The sequence below is a fragment of the Apteryx rowi genome, unplaced genomic scaffold (assembly GCF_003343035.1).
Source record: "Apteryx rowi isolate R43461 unplaced genomic scaffold, aptRow1 scaffold_49, whole genome shotgun sequence".
Taxonomy (NCBI): domain Eukaryota; kingdom Metazoa; phylum Chordata; class Aves; order Apterygiformes; family Apterygidae; genus Apteryx; species Apteryx rowi.
Window position 1 is genome coordinate 20,846 of NW_020450749.1, and position 17,221 is coordinate 38,066.

Consider the following 17,221-nt stretch of genomic DNA (forward strand, 5'->3'; position numbering starts at 1 on the left):
AAAAAAAAAAAAAAAAAAAAAAAGAGGCAAATGGAAAAAAAGGACCCTTATTGTGTTTCATTTGAAGGACAAAAAAATCTCTCTCCTTTATCATTTTAATTGTAAATCGTAAGGTTTTTCAGTCTTCCACAGCATTCCTTCTGAACTGCCCTAGCACACATAAATCTAGCTAATACATGCAAACATTCTGCAACTAAAGAATCAAAATCCTGATTTTGATTCTGTTTGCCCAAAGGCCTGAACAACCCCTGAAAATATAATACAGTTTTAACATCCTGATCCATTATGTATTTACCCAAACAAAATCGAATGGCTGAGAGAAGAAACCTTACCACCTTCCACTGATGTTTTCCTTATGGTATTTACACATTTTAAACACACAAGAAGAGACAAAGGCAACTTCTCAGAGGTGCTTAAGTATTGTGGAGTCTAACAAAAGCCAAGAAAATCTGGAGTTTTCTATCTGAAGCTGCAGAAGGATACTGTCTGTATGTGTACACGCATGCACACCTTCAGTTAATGCTTTGATACTTCTCATTTTCATTCTACAACAGAAAAAGCTAGTGACAGACTGACCTATCAGAAGTTTAGATTTCCTAATTTTTGTTACATGAGGTCTGTGCAATAATGTTGTTTAAACATATTTGAGGTATAGAAAAATATAATTAGTCTTTGTTTCTTCTAGAGAATTAAAATTTGCTTAATGTTTATTTATATGTTTAGACATTTGTTCAACTTTGCACTTGTAGCCAACTAAATATAACTGCTGCTATAATATAATATAATATTATTGCTTGTTTCTTTTCTGGAACCACTTGGCCTTTACATGAATGTTGCCACCAAAATGGAGCAAACCAGACTGTTAAGCATTAGCCCTAAGTTAAGTGGTAACATGATCTATTTAGTGGCACACTTACCAAGTCAGCTCTACTGCTGTTTATTTAAATAGAAATTGAAATATTAGCTGCTCAACAAACACCAGGCATTCTATGCAGGAAATTGAAAGGATTCTAGACCTTCCTATAATGAGAGAACTTTTGACAAGTCCTCCTTAAACAGTTTCCTATTCTGAAATACGGTAACGTCTCTAATACTCAAGAAAAAAATGTAACTAAGCGACAATATGAACATAAGAAAGACAAATGTACCCAGGATGGACACACTGCAGATATACCGGTAAGTATCATTACCTGAATTTAAGATAAAGTCCTTAGGCTCTGTGATTATAGGATAAATGAAAGGATACTCTGTGCAAAATAATAAAATAGTCAAACGGGTTCCTTAAAGTAAACATAGCTTGCTAAAAATTTGTTTCAAAACACAGCTTTATCTGGCACCTTTTCATCTATAGTATACTAAAGGAAGAAAAACCTACCCATAATCTCACACTCTTGAGGGCATTAGAACTATCGATCAACAAATGCTCTAGACATGCTAGCTAATCAGATCATCGTGTACCTTTGTAAGCACTTTAAAAGTTCTCTGTGAGATCCAGCTCTACTACCCACACTTTTCTTTCTTTATACATATTTTAAATGCTGTGATTTGAGATTATAGAGCTAAAGGATAATTTTGTATTCCACTGTTGCCACCTGTCAGTGAGTATTTCCTAAGGGTAGTGCCACTATTCCCAGAGCTTCACACATCTGTATAAAGGGTTGCATTTTCATTCTAAACTGGCTACCTCTGAACGTTCAGCCATAAAGATTTTGATTTGCTGATAGGTGTTTTGCAGTGCAGGAAAACCAAAGTCAAGCTATGTTATCTAAACAAACTAAAATCATTATGCCTGATCAAAGCAACCATACAGCTAGTTTTGGTCAATTAGTATAGTATAAATAGCATATTCTACTGCTATATAAACTTCAAGATTGACCCTGCAAGCTTTTAGTCAACAGAGCAGCCCCAAAACAAGAGAAAGATCTGTTTACCTGAGCAAGGATTTCAGAATCATACTGCTTATTCCTGGCCATATCAAAAAAACACCACCACAAAGAGTTACATTCTTTATGCAACTTTTTCATTCCTGAAAGTGATTATTGTATATATAGCACAATCATTTAAAAAACATATCCTAAGTGCTTATTTTCACATAAGTGTAACTTTTTTGTTTCTTTCTGAAAAATAAAAATCCATTATACATGGTTCACATGTTAGCATCAGTGATCTTAAAGTAGTTATTTCATTCTTATTCTCAATTTCTCAATAAGCAAAATTATGCAAGTGTCTTATTTATGACTAAACAGTGCTGTTCAACTTCTTACTATTTTTTACTGGAAAAGTATTACTCTATTGTACACATTTTCATTTTTAATAGATGATTCACTTGCTTGATACTAAATGGAACAAATGTCTTAGTAACGTAATCAAAAATATGCAGACATGTGTTTCCAAAATTAATTTTGATATTTCCTGTCACTGAACTTGCCTCATCAGAGCATAATAGTAATTTTATAGTTGTAGCAACGCTGATTTCACCACATAAGAATCTACAGGAACATTTGAAGTTGCACATGCTCAAGAATTTATTTTTTTTGTCCAGAGCAGCTACACAGCCAGTTTGCTTCAAATTCCTCTCATCTTCCCTTTAAGTCGGGCAGCAACTGGATTCTGAATTTCCAAAGAACAATAGTGTAAATCACAATCTAGACGTACTTATAGTTTCTCTCTTCATTCTCTCTTACAAAAAGCTGTAAGTTTCAGAAATCACTCCTATGCTTTTTCTTGCCATTTAAATCACTTTCTCACTATTTGAAATATGTATCTTGATCCTTTTAAGTAATTAGGCAATCAGTAAAAAAAAAGAATGTGGGCTATTATACTTATTGTTCAAGGCTTAATTTATACTAGCCACTGCAGGGGTATACCGAACCCTTATTTTATAAAAGTCCTTTTCCTCCTGTTTCACACAACATTTTTCAGAAAATAATCAGTTGTACAAAAATGTTAACATATGGCAGTATTTTTGGAACTGCTGTAGAATTAGAGGCAATAAAATCGCCTCGGACAAGAAAGAACAAATAGGCCAAACCAAATAATTATTCTTGCAGCTTTCTTTAACCACTAACTCCATTTTATATGCAGTTTCCGATCTCTCATATTAAATCTGATCATATATATTTAATTCCATTCTTAAAAATTTCAGTAGACAACTTCAGTGCTAACCTACAACTGCCCTGTCAGAAAATCTTTGATGTCACAGCATAATAGCTCCTGAAAGAACAGCACTAATACTTAATGTAACATGAAACCAGGGCCCTGCAGTGGGGCTGTCTGCTGTCAGGAACGAACAGTTTCACTGCTGTTCCCCAGAAGTGACAAGATTGAGAACTAACAGGGCAGCACCTTCTCAGTGCTACAGACCTGTGCACCAGAGTCACTGCAAATCCAATTTCATCATTTAAATATACCAGCATTATTTAAAAACAAATAAAAATGCCCAGCATTACAGCCATAGTTCATCTGAGATGTTCTCTTCATCTGCTGTAAATACAAACATTCTGATGCAAATACGAATTATTCCTATGCTGCAAATAATAAAACAGGAATCTGCAGTTATGTGGAATTTCCTTAAATTTCATGTTTTTAAATAAAGATGCTGGTGTTGCCCAATGCATTCAAAATCCTTTTCCAGAATTTATAATTTGTCTTGCTATGAACTTTGAATCTCTTATTTTGAGTTGAAATTTTAAGATTAAAAGGATCACTAGCTGGTCTTCAATAAAAAGCACTGATATTTTTCTCAATTACTAACATGGATGACTATGGGCTCAGCTGTGACCTTATTATCAGATGTTTACTAATGAAAGCCATTGTATCTGTTAGAATGCACTGGAAGATCAAATTCTCAAATCTTACATGGACCCAGTTCTGAATGGGACCAAATGTCCTTTGCGAAGTGCTCCTTACAGTGGAACTAAAGCTTCTCACAGGAGATATATGATACTTTCAGAATCAGGCCCCATATGTCTGTGTTTTGAGCCCCATTTCTTGACCTCTTTTAAAACGTTTTTAAGTTTCCCATGTAACATTGCTTTAGGACAAAATATATCATTATAAATGAGAGCAGCAAGCTTCCAAGGAAATCAGCTCCATTGCTGGATTTATTTTGTGTCTTGGAAAGCTGACTAGTCTATTTTATAAAATAGCAATAGCTGTATTTTCAAAGTTTATAAAACCTGGCCTCTGGCTAACTTGTAAACATAGGATATATTATCCTTTTGCTTGCAAAGCTTAATCCTACAACTGTCAAGCTGAATAAACCTTTAGAATAATAGTAAAAATACAAAAAACACTTGTCATTAGCAGAAAACTGAACTTAGATTGAGATTAAAAAAAAATCAGTGGCAGTCTTCGATGTATTTTGCTAGTAAACATGTAACTGTGAACATGTTTATCATATAAATTTCTCAAAAGCATTCTTGAGCCATCTAGTTTTAAGAGACATGAAGTGATAAGTGCTTTTTAAAAGTATCCATGCTTCACCATCCTCTCTCAATGAATCTTTGACAGTTGGCAAAAATAATCTGTAATGCTTTAAATCATGTAGGATCTTATTGACACTGAATTAGAAATGAGATTCTTCTTTTGGATTCAGAGCACACATCCACACAACAGCATTAAAAACTATCAGCTCATATATTTGCAACTATTATTATTTATTCCTAGAACACACTTAAAACTGATACCCATAGTACAAACACTCAGTTAGAGACAGTCGTTACCTTAGAGTCTAAGTAGATCAGACAGGAGGGGAAAGAAGGGTACTGCCAGTAAAGTAACGTGTTCGTAATCACAACCCGTGGCAATGACAAAACAAAGGTTAATGCCAAGTTCTCCCGCCTTCCAGTTCAGTGGCACCCGCGCTAGTGCCCAGGGCTGCCGGAGCGACACGAGGCAGGTATATTGTTCGACCCCTCAGGAATTCACCTAGAGCTGTTTCCRACGTTACTGCCCTCTGCTCTCTGTTAGACCTTACTGGCCCTCCACTTACACATTGTATGGTTTGAGCTGCAGGTTAATCCAGCTCACTTTGCTACAGTGATACTAACTGGAAGCTTTCACACAGTTATGTACTGCACTTCAGCTGAGAGGCAGGAAAGAAGAGCTAAACGTATGATTTCTTATGTCCCTCCAGCTAGACATGCAGCAACTTGCCTGTCTACACGCGAATCTAAGCTACATATGCTTTACCTCAGCTATTTTAAAGATGGTGCTTAAAAAGAAACACAAACAGTCAAGATTTAGGACAGCACTTAACAGTACCCATATTCCGTCTCTGTGGGAGCAAGGAAAAGCTCTGAGACAATGAAATTCTCTTTCCTCACTGATCAGACAAGACCAAAGTTTGTTCCTGTTCAGGAAAAACTGCATCCATTACTTTTGCCTGAGATGTCTACAGTTTTCTTGTGTTTCTTTTTTTTAAATTCATTTTGTTCATTTGATCTTTTTTGATGCTTGGTCATGAATTTAGAGAGAATGATGTACGTATGCAAGTGAAATTTTAAAAATATAATTGGGAATAATCATACCACAACAGAAAAAGATTCTCTGGCTTCTATGACTCTAGCAACATTAAGGTAGCAGCAAGGTTATACCGTGTAGTAGAACAGGTGAGAGGAGGAAGAAAACAACTCAGAACCATTACCCTACATGGCCAAGACATTTTGAGAGGAGACCAAATATCTGACTGAACTGTCTAGAGATCACAGTTCAGAGAAAGCCCACTGCTAATTATTGGCTGAAGAACACTCCTTTGGAGCGAGAAAAAAGCTTGTAGAAAGCAAAGAGAACTTGGAAGCAGAAAAAGTCATTATAAAAAAAAAATTATCTTCAGAATTTGATATACTAATAATAGTTGGGCATTTTAATTTCTGCAGATAAATAACATAGTTCTAAACAAGGGAAGAAATAAACTCTGGGTCAAATGCTAGAGTCTCGATCAAAAATCTTAACATTTTCATATTAAACAGAAGTTGATTATAAAGAACATACTTATCTAACATCAGTAATTATGCAAAATGAGCTATTCCCTCCAGAGATTATCCATAGCTTTCTAGACAAAACAAGCCCCAAAAGTTTTTAAGCCTGACCATGTTGAAGGCTGATCATCAAACAAAAGACCAGCTCAGTGAGGAAATGCATAAACCAAAAAAATAAATAAAGCACCACTAGTGAATAAGGATTCAGTCCCCCAAAGTGCTAAGCATGTTGGCTCCAATCCAGCAAAGTACTTAACTACGTGCTGAATTTTAAGCACATACATAGTCTCATTCCCACTAAGGTTATTCATGGGCTTTAAAGCTCAGCATGCGCTTACATAGTCTGTTGAACCAGGACCAGAGCACTTGGTATCTTGCAGGACTAAACCCTGAGTGTTATCAACTGGACTTAAAAGAGCTCAAGCAAATGAATTTTCTACCTGCCTTAGTCAATAACTCTGACTTTCATTCTGAAGACTTGAACCATTCAGAGATTATGAGCTCAGATTACCCTTCTTCCACAACTACAAGTAGAAGAATGTGGAAGCTCAGCAGCCATTCCTATGATCCACTGTAGCATTTGCTTTTGATTTTTGGAGGATCAAATATATATAAAAATATATATATATATTCCCAGTGATTTCCCCTTAGGCTTACAAAAGAGCCATGGACCAAAGCCCATTGGCTTCTCTGGCTGAGAAGCAGCACGTAACTGAGCATGTGCACCTGAGTTTAATTGTAAGAATCATCATTGCATGAATTATTGTGAATAAATGCCAATTATCCAATTCATCATTGATATTTATTTTAATACAACAATTGTGATAAGAGTCAAACTGCTCTTCACACATTTGATTATATTTGCTATAGCTCCAGCACTGGAGAAGAGGCAGCCCATGGACATCACTGACCTCTGGCAAATGAGAATTTTCTACCCAGCAACACAGCTCTGCTATTCACCATGAGAGGTCTGAGGCCTGAGTGTGACCTAGGAAAAATGGCTTTGTCACCTAGTGTGCTTTCACACGAGAGACAGCACAAGAGCAAAATGCAAATAAAAATTAATTTCTCACATCACACAAGTAATAACTGATGTTAAAACATCCTTTTATTTGTGTGCAAAAGGGGTTGTTTGTTTTATGTTTTGCCCCTTTTTTTAATTTCATGGCCCTATTCATTGCAAAAAAAAACGGTATATCAAATATTTTTAAACAGGAATAAAGACATTTTATTAGAATCTGAATTTTTAAAAAGTTTAGTAAGATACTGACACATTAATCAAGTGAGAACTTGCACACAGAAACCAGAAGAGGATGGAAAGAACCCCATGCACCATCATGTCTGAAACAAGGTTAGAAACAAATTGTGAAAGGTTTTTATTTTGTGTAATGGTTGCCATGCCTCATTTGGACAACTATACTACATTGTGGCATAGAAATTAATTAACAAACATGCACAGCCAGTAATAGAGTGACCCTAAAATCATCAGACAGTCAAGACTGGCATGATCTGGCAGCTTTAACTGGAGAGAACATTACTCTTGGGAAGCCTGGACTACAGCATTCACCAAGAAAAAGAGCTGACATGCATCATGGCGTATTTTTGTACGCTCAAGAATTCCAATCAAACCATAGCGATAGATGATCCTACTAACCCTAGACACTCTTATGAGAGATATGGGGGACCTATGGGTCCTTCCCTGGAGATTCAATAGTTCAGTGCCTCTCAAGATGAAGCTTCATATTTATTGTAGTTATAGACTAGTTCCCTATTTGTTATCTCTACAATACAACACACAGGCCAGCCTGGATCTGTTACTAAGTGTGGTGCAGTGGCTCCAGCCCAGCCTAATACGCACAACCGGAAGACTGCAGGTCATGATTTAGTTCTTCTAAAAGAATTGTCTAACACTGGAAGTCCAAAAAACCTCTCACTGAAAGCATGTTATAAATACAAGAGCTTCACAACCTTCCAGGAAGCTGAGAATATATGAAAATTATTTTTCCATTTTACATATCACAATATTCTCAACTCTGGAGATTATACATCCCAATTATCAACAGCTGTTCAGTCATTACTCCCACTCTAAGCTCAGTTAATATCCCATTTGATTGTGAGTGACAGCAATGATGATTTTGGTATCTTCTCAGTTTCTTGGAAAGTGGAAGGGTATAGGTGAAGCAGGAGAATAAAGTCGTTAAATATGACTTGAAAGGCTGTATCCACTAATATTGATCTGACCCCACATATCCTAGTTTTCTTTGTTTCTTATCCTATCCCCTCCCTTTCTTTACGCCCTCTCATTTCCTCTCATTCCAGTATTCTCCCTCCCTTCCTAGAAACTGACTACTTCAGGCTCTAAAGCACCTATTTCATTTCCGCTTTGCTTTTAGCTAGTCTCAAACCTTCATTGCTAACAAAAGCTACCGCTCTTCCACTCACAACTATATTAAAAACATAAAATACAATTTTGTTTCACATCAGCTTAAACATTCAGATCACAGATTGGTGTGTAAATGTGTTGGGATTGTTAATTTACACTAATAATTTAGAATCTGGAAAGTCTTTCAGTAGTATTCGTTATCTATCAATTGTTAGAAGGATCAGTAAAACAAAAAATTTTTAAGATATTCATGCTAATTATTCACAGGCACTTCATATAAATAATACAACCTTTATGCACACACACAAGACTGACGAAAATGTACCAAAAAAAAATAAATCACTGAACTGATCCATTCAAACCTTCCCTTGAAGCCTACCTTTTCTCAGAGACCAAAGGCAAATAACTTCTGTCTCAAAGTATTTGTTGTGAACAACTTCATTATGAGCAACAGAAGAGGAATATGGAGCTCAGTCTTGAGTGTAATGAGCACTAAAGGGGACTATTTTGACCACTGCAAACTTTCTTAGAAAGTCAGCATTATAGCAGCTATATGGAAAACTTGTAATAATTTAAATGTTTCAAGCTATGATCAGATAATATTTGACTGTAGAAATTCCCTATGAATGTTCAATAGCAATAAGAGCATTACAGTCACTATTCAGTTCAACACAGTCTTCTCTCCCATCTTTGTCCTTTCATATCCCTTCCCCTCCTCTTCCTCTCCCTTTGTTTTTTCTTCCCTTCTCTTCTCCCACACACTTTCAAGAAGGCCCAATTCAGCACAGTGTGGCAACAGCAGAGACCAGTGACAGCTGCTGCTCCAGCTACAACAGCGAGTGGATTAAAAAAAAAAAAAAAAAAAAAAAAATTCAAGGGACGGCTTTAAAGTTAGGGAGAGCTGTTTAAATTGAATATGTTATACCTCTGCTGAGGATTTGGACTTTAGCTACACTCAATAGGGGTGCTTCATTACCTACTTGTGGGAATGCCACTTGTATGTGATGAGGTCACAGCCTCCTGGCGATAAATTTCATATCTGCTCTTTAGCCCGGTCAGCTGAAAACAAACTAGCAGATGCCATGCTGATTCGCATCTAGTTGCTATCAATACTAAAGAGGCAATATGTGAAAGACAGGAAGTATCATGTGGGAGCCACACTTAGACAGCATGAGGGGAAACAAGTGCTCACCTTCTTTATCTAATCATCCCACACTGAATTACTGAAATAGAAAGTTTTCCACAGGAGGAATGCAGTAAGCAAATATAATTTTGGCCTGGATTTGTCCCTTACTGTTTAATTTGTTATCCTAGCCATTTCTGTACAACTTTTACTAAAAAAATCCATCAGAAGTTGGTTCAGCAACCGTTTATGCCTTGAAGTTTACACTTCTGTAAGAGATCACACTCACTCACAATTCAGCTAAAAAATTCCTTCCTGCTCCCTCTGCTTTTGGTCATGTTATGCAATATACTCAAAATCATGAAAACCTGAATTCAACCTGTCCAAGGGCAGACTTCATAAACTGAAAATCCAGCTAACCCTCAGTAATTACTTCTTAGGCGTATCAGCTGCTTTCTCTCACCTATCTATTTTTTCTTTTTCCCCGAAAAGACTACACACAAAGCTCAGAGGATTCAAAGTCTTTCACTTTTAGGGCATCACCTTGATTTCAGGTCCGTAATTTGATTCCATTCCTATCACAGAGTGTTATGCAACGGTGTTTTCAAAGCAATTGTTAGTGGACACAACCACTCACCTCATAAAGCACATGACAGTATATCTTCACTAACATCGCTAATTAGAGTTTTTGTTACATTCTTAAAATAAACATCACAGATTGAATTGTTATTGTTTAGTGACAGTGAAGACTGACATAATAGAGTTCCCACTGCTGGAGGAGAAGGAGGAGAAGGGAAAAAAATTTCCCCAGCCTTTTACCAAAGGTTATGTGAAGATCTGCAAAGCAGGGAACAGATGCCTGCTTAACTGCTTGAATACTCTAGACATGAAGTCTAGGCTGAACTGTGTGGGTCAGCAAAGAGACACACTTGGGCTGACCTTGCTGTGTCTATGAGGGTTCGTACACAGAGGTAGCAAAGGGTCAAAAGTTAGAGGGACTGTTGGGTCTAATGGGGGCTGCTTGCAACCTGCCATCCTCCAGAAGCATCATATATATGGTGAAGCCCAGAGGCATGATAACGCATAAGCTAATATAGCCCCAACCTCAGTAAGCCATTCTTGAAGAATAGGGGAGTCTGTGATTTATTTACCTGCAGTGACAATATAGCTTTGAAGTAGAAAGGCTAACAGAGCCTGCTCTCCAAGTGAAGAGGCGCCAGAACTCACAATGGCCAACATTAATAAGTTCTTCTGCCTTAAGGCAGCAAGGTGATTGCCTTGCTGAATGCTTTAAATCTAGGCAGATATTCTAACACGGAAATGCTCCTTTTTCTCAGGTAGGTATGCTGACAAATTTGTAACTTGTGATACTCTAACAGTAACCAAAATACATAAAGGACCCTGTTAAGAGGAATACCAATGATCTGTTGTACTACTGCAATACAGAATTGACAACAAGTTATGTTTTATCTTACTCCTTTTTCCAGAACATTATTTGGTAATACCTTTCTTCCTTGATCTCTCCTCTGTTTCACACATTTTTGCATCTCATTACACTTCTCTAAACTTACTACTAATAACCTGCATAGCCCTTATCCCATCTCAACCCCAGTTAACCATCCTTTAAGCCTATGAAATCAAGATGAATAGCTGATCATATCTAACTTGTTTTGAAATAAATGAAAATATTCCATTGTTACTTTAAAAGAGAAATGCCATTGGTGCAGTAATTTCCACCATAGATCCATGGTGGAAAGAACACGTAGTGTAATTGGAACTAGAGCCTATAGAAGGCTACCAAGCACTGCAGTAACTAGCAATTACACTGATGACACTACAATTAAAGCTACTACAAATTTGCTATTTGCTGGTATAACTAAAAGTGAAATTAGAATCCTCCTTTCTATCCTTTTTCATTCCCCTTTTCACACTGATACCCTGCAAAGGTGCATGTATGTATGCATATGCACTTACGCATGCAAGCATGTAGATACAAAGTGATGAAAATAAACCAGTGACATGTTATCTTTCAAGCCTCTCTCTACCTGAAAAACAAACACACACTTTCCCTCAATAGAAAAAAAAGTAAGGCCCCATATCATAAAAATATACTAGTGGACATATTATCATTTTTGACCAAATACTTCTATATCAAATTACAAACTGTAGATACATTTTCCACTGGAGCAAAATGGGAAAGATCCCATTTTACAACTGAATGCACATACCAACATTAGTCAAAATGATACTTCCATGGTTGAATTCAAAACACCCAACTCTGTCAAAGTGCGAAAGGGTTTTCCTAGAATTCATGTTTGAGCTTCTGGGCAAGTTATGAGAACAGGCATCTATAACAGAACATGAGTTTACTAAAAATAAATTGAAACATGTCTGTTTATGTACATAAAAATTTGACATGAGCACATCTATACTTACTTGAACTAAAGTTAAATAAAGTATGTTCTTACTGTAGTGGCCTATGTGAGTCCCTCAGCAGTGGACTGGTGACATGAAAGGTTCTGTAGAAAGTTAATCTGTCTCAGTAGACCAGAGTGACTGAAAGAAAAAGGGAATATGCATAGCCACAGGCTGCACAGATACAGGAAGCCAACAGCCAGAACCCCACAGAGTGCATACACTATACCAGAAGACCCACTGGAAGAGTAGATATGGGGAGACAGATGATCTAGTAGTACACAGTTTACATGAGATTAAGTTCAGTTAATTTCATCCTAAAGCCATAAACAACATCATGTAGATGAACCTGATTTCTGATCTAACTGAAACCAAAGCAAGTTATTTTCTACATTGAATTCAATGAGAACAGAGCCTTCACAGGCAACCCAACTCCTAGCACAGTCACAGAAAGGCCTTTCCATTGAATCCAGCAGGAACTGGATTGTGTCCTACGGAACACATTTGCAGCCAGAGTAAAATAGCACTCCATCACTTAAGTAAATGGAGTTACTCTGGCTTATGCCAGCTGAGGATTTGTCCCCATGTGTCTAAAATGTTCCTCTGAAATAGCTCAAAATTTAAATACTGAATAAATAAAATCCTTCAAAATGTTCACTCCAATAATAATAGGTCAGTCAGGTGTATGAAACATCTCTTACCTGGAAAGTTCCTAAAATGTGATTCATTATTTAGTTTCACATATTACTTCAATAGCTGGATTTGGTACTTCTAAGGTAAAATGCAGCAAGTGTCCTTAGGACACTACTCTACTACATTTAGGAGAGGAAATGAGGATTAACCGAGCCAGTTAAAACTATAAGAGGAATGCAGATGGGCAACTACATCCTATCTTAGCTGGAATTAGGCCATGACATTGAGGTTAACCCCCCTACTTGTGCAAAAATACCATGGGTTTTTACTAACCACAAATGGTCAGGATCTGTTTAACAAGCTCATCCACAACAATAATACAAATGTAAAAAAGCATACAGAACATCCTCTAAAAGTGTGATATTATAGCTCGAAGTACTCACATACTCATAAACCAATTGCAATCTGTAATTGATAAAAATGAAGCAAGATTTATAAGATTACCATAACACTATACTCTATTTAAATATGAAGACTTCCCAAAAGTTTCACCTCAATACTTTTGCAGCATTAATGGACAGAAGCTCTGTAGAACAAGTGTCTGAGTAATGAGGGCATTTGCAGCGCTCACAGCCTCCTCCACACTGGGACACTGACCAACACAGTTTATGAAGTAAACAATTTGACAGCAACCCTTCCGGAACAGCTACTTAGGAGGACAATCTACTCTGGAATTAAAGTCATATCTATTCCAGAATACAATTTCCAGATGAGGAGCTCCTGTGGAATAATTTTTGCTGATTTTCCCACATAAGCAGGTCTTTGAAGCAATGTATTAATTCTCTTTATGTTGTGTAACAATTAGTCAGAATTAATAAATACATATTGTATCATTAAAAATATTAGGTTCCAGTATATACATTTAATTTGCCATAAAGTATGGTACATAAGAAATCACACCATCTTCCATGCACCTAAAAAGATATTAGCATTTTTCTTTCTAATAAAACACATTTCAAGCAAGCAGTAAAATTTCAGTGGTATGTAGAAGGGGTCTTAGAGAAACACACAAAAAAATACGACTATAAACAAGCCATCATTCTGGTAAGAGGAAATACAAACAACCAGAATAAAAATAGTTGATGCACAAAAGCCATAATGAGGGGGTTGCTCAAAAAATAACTTCTACTTTGAATGGTTTGGATGAAATACAAATTATCCACAGAAAAGTGTGGACTGGCATAAATGTTTGTACAAAATTATAAGTATATTTCTAGAAGTATGCAAGAGACAACCGCCTGCATGCTGCACAAGGTCCCAACAACGCTCTGCTTAAGTGCTAGTGCACAGAGTCCAAACCACTGCATTTTAATTACTATGCAGCCTCAGATATATTGCCTTTGATATGGAAATGTTCTTGTTCTCTCATCTTCACATACGGTCTCATGCACAGAAATCTTTATCTGATTCATAAAAAATAAACTAGAATCCAATCTCAACACCTGACCTCAGTGCTTAGAAGTTTTTTACTAAGCATGGTGTCACTATAAAAAGAATGGCTAATATTGGTGTAAAGTTAGATATTTTGAGCAATGATATGAAGGATTTGCAGTTAGGAATCAAATCAATACTGCACCTCTGAGGGTTTAGAGTTTCCTGTTGCCTTATGTCAGTCTATGAGAGACCGGAGAAACAATTGACTGTATACCTTTCTGTCAAGCTGAAGAAGAAAGAGAAAATATATAAATGACATCCTGTCTTACCACTGATAGAAAAGATGCATTTCAGGCACACGCCGTATGAAACAGGTCATGAAAACTAATAGCTCCCTAACATCAAACTTTACACCTTTTTTTAATTTGTGGATAACATTTTTATGCATATTTTAAATGTATGCACTAAAAGGATCACACTATAAGAGGCAAAATGTTTCCCAAGCTTTACTTTATCAAGTGGGTAAAATAAAGAATATTTAAAATACAGGACAGTAATTTTCTATATCTTAAAATAATATGCTGCTGATAAGAAGGCTAACAAATTTTGCTTTGATAAATTCTACCAGTCACTCAGAAAACATTATATATTCAGATGCATTTAGATAATTCTCCTAGCTCTGTAGAATTGCATTCTGTTTTTATAAAGAATATGATCTTTGTAACCTCTCTATAGAAGATAATGACCCATCTGTAAATCATTTTATTGCAGGTTATCTGTTTTTTATCACTTCTAGTACCTGTCTGTGCCTGATATGATACCCTTAAACACATTAGCTTGATGGAATGTTTCTCCCGACTTCAAAAAACATCAATTGATAGATATGTATTCTCTGCTACAAATGAATGACTGTGATTAACCTAGTTTACCAATATATCTAATTTTATATTATTCTTTCCAATTTGCAAGACTCACAAAACATTTGATTAAACTAATTCCCAAGAAACAATTTTCAAACTTAGGCTACTGTTTTCTTTCTTCTTAATTTTACAGGACAAAACTGTAAACATAAAACTGATATGAGGTTTTTAAAATATACAAGAGGAGGAAAGAAATATCTATGTACTGATTCTTGTTTCTTTAAGAGAAAATCCATTTTTCAGGTTCCTGTTGTATTAATTGAAAGAGAATTATTTAAAACTTCACTGAATACTTGAATATACGATGGGTATGTGTTTCACCAGTGCCAAAGAATTCCAGACTTCTTTTAAAAGACAGTAAACTAAAAATTGGCAGGAAATCTCTTACAATGATGTCACAAATATTTGTTGTTGCCACAGAATATTGTTCTAAAAGAACACCTACTTCTGTGCTGAAAAGGCTTTGGGAACATGTAATTATCCAGTTTTATCACTGTAGAAATCGGCTGCTTTCCAGCAAATACGTCTATCAGATCTCTCCCTTCTGCGCAAAACTACATCTAAATAAATATACCCATATATTCATATAGGCATCACACTGACCGAGTACACAGCCCTACTAATGACAGGATTTTACCATATTTTGTCGCTTTTAAAACATGATGTCATGGCTTGTAATGATGTATCAATAAATACTCTTAAAGAATTTTATATGCCAAAAAAATTCTGAATAGCTTGTGTAAAATAAAAGGGAAATCAGTTGCTATGTTTCAGTAACATGTCTCAAAGTTCCCATTCTTGCTATTCTACCTAAGAAAAAAAAATAGAAAACTGCATGTAGACCTAAACAAAAAGACACTGAAAGAGAGGAACAGAAATGAACTTACTAAGGCAAAACTTTGAAATGTGCACCTTTGTATTTTGTTGCTGCTTGACTAATAAAGCTGTATGTGAACTCCCGAGTATATCAAAAAGCAGTGCTTTTCTCTCAGGTTCTGACATCATTTAGAAACGTTTCAAAGCTCTGTTTCCTTGACTCACTATTTTAACAGAAATGTTTTTAAAATATGTCATTGTATCATGTTAGCTGACATAACTTATATATACACATACACAAACACCCCTCTTTACATAACTTTTAAAGCATTAGTCATTACACACAACCTCTGCCAAACAAGCCCGTTGATCTTTCAAGTCACACTATGGAAAGGGAAATATACATCACCCCATTGTATGGGGTGAAAAGTGTATTGCTACTTCTCTTTCCTAAGTAATTTTTGTTCTGTGAAATAAATAAATAAATTGACGGAAGCCTTTTAAGTGCGATCCATATACTTTTAGGGTGAAATCAAACCAAGTGTAAAAGATTAATGGATATGCTTCCTGAAGTGGTATCTCCCAAGATGACTACAGTGTTTAACAGATATAAGGTCAAGACTAAAGAAACTTTCTAACACCCACTAAAAACAAAATATTTGCTTCTGCTATCATCATGCAAAGCTCTGGCCTTCATTACCACAAGATATTCCAAGGCCTCCAAGAGCTGCAGACTTACATGTATATTTTCAACTAAAAATATGATCAAAGATTCAAAAAAAAAAAAGTCCAAAGGGATTTTTTTTTCCATTGAGCAAAAGAAGTTCAGCTGGAAGTGACCACTAACAATTGTTGGCCATATATTAAAAAGCACTGGCTAGGGAACAGGGACTGGCAGTCCACACTTGTGAACAAAATCAAACTGACAGGCAAAGGCAACTAGCTTTGGACACTAGCTAATATTTTCTACAAGACAGACACTAATGGCCTAATGAAAGAAATGGATCAGCTTCACTTTATTTCTCTTCTCCTTGCTTGCACCAATGTGTAAACGTAAGAACAAAAAAATGAAGCAAAGAGTTACGTAAGTTCAACACAGAATCAGTAACGTGCCGGGGGAGACAGCCATCTGTCTGACTCCCTTTATACTATGTATTATACACATGGCACTAGTTTGCACCCTACAACTAACAGAAAAGGGAACTAAGTGAGCTTTAAAGCAGTGTAGCTAAGTCTCCCAGTAATACAGAAATAAAGTGGAACTGCGAGAAAGAGAGAGAAAATAACGCATTTAGCAGAGGATGAAAGATTTCTGAGCAAAGGGCCTCTTTTATTCTCATCCCTGAATGAACTAAAGTTCTGGGAGAGGAGGCCGGAGAAACCAGTGAGCGAAACAAAAAGTATGACAGGAGCAAAGGAGCCAGAAACTGTGAATCCAGGCTCAAGGTGGGCAGACGCCGGGAGCCGGAGCCCGCAGCTCGGCGTCCCCGGGCGGCATGGGGGCCGGGCCGGGCCG

At 36.4% G+C, this 17,221-nt stretch overlaps 1 long non-coding RNA gene across 3 annotated transcripts in view; it reads right to left on the reverse strand.

The window, feature by feature from the left end:
• Positions 1 to 17,221, reverse strand: part of LOC112972397 — a 37,540-nt gene that overhangs the window by 16,341 nt on the left and 3,978 nt on the right. For 2 of the 3 annotated variants that reach the window (XR_003255667.1, XR_003255666.1), the window contains exon 2: positions 11,956 to 12,043. This is a non-coding gene — a long non-coding RNA (uncharacterized LOC112972397). Of the gene's footprint in view, positions 1 to 11,388; positions 11,533 to 11,955; positions 12,044 to 17,221 lie in introns of those variants that run through there. The other variant, XR_003255665.1, reaches the window with a different exon arrangement.